The sequence below is a fragment of the Vombatus ursinus genome, unplaced genomic scaffold (genome assembly GCF_900497805.2).
Source record: "Vombatus ursinus unplaced genomic scaffold, bare-nosed wombat genome assembly UNPS02015016.1, whole genome shotgun sequence".
NCBI lineage: Eukaryota > Metazoa > Chordata > Mammalia > Diprotodontia > Vombatidae > Vombatus > Vombatus ursinus.
The window spans coordinates 1,284,075-1,284,568 of NW_020954794.1; positions in this window are offsets into that span (position 1 = coordinate 1,284,075).

Here is a 494-nt window from a genome sequence, read left to right on the forward strand (position 1 = left end):
GAGTCATGTTATAAAAAAGAATTAGAACCAAAAGGGAAAACCATGAGAAAGAAAAAAAAACAAAGAAAAAAAGNTAAAAAAAGAATTAGAACCAAAAGGGAAAACCATGAGAAAGAAAAAAAAACAAAGAAAAAAAGACAGAAAATAGTATGCTTCAATCTGCATTCAGACTCCATAGTTCTTTCTCTGGATGTGGATAGCATTTCCATCATGAGTCTTTTGGAACTGTCTTACTTCATCGCATTGCTGAGAAGATCTAAGTCTATCATTATTGGTCATCACACAATGTTGCTGTTACTGTGTACAATGTTTTCCTGGTTCTGCTCACTTCACTCAACATCAGTTCTTGCAAATATTTCCAGTTTTTTTCTGAAGTCTGCCATATCATCATTTCTTACAGCACAGTAGTATTCCATTACATTCATATGCCATGACTTGTTCAGCCATTCCCCAATTGATGGGCATCCCCTCAATTTCCAATTCTTGGCCATCAC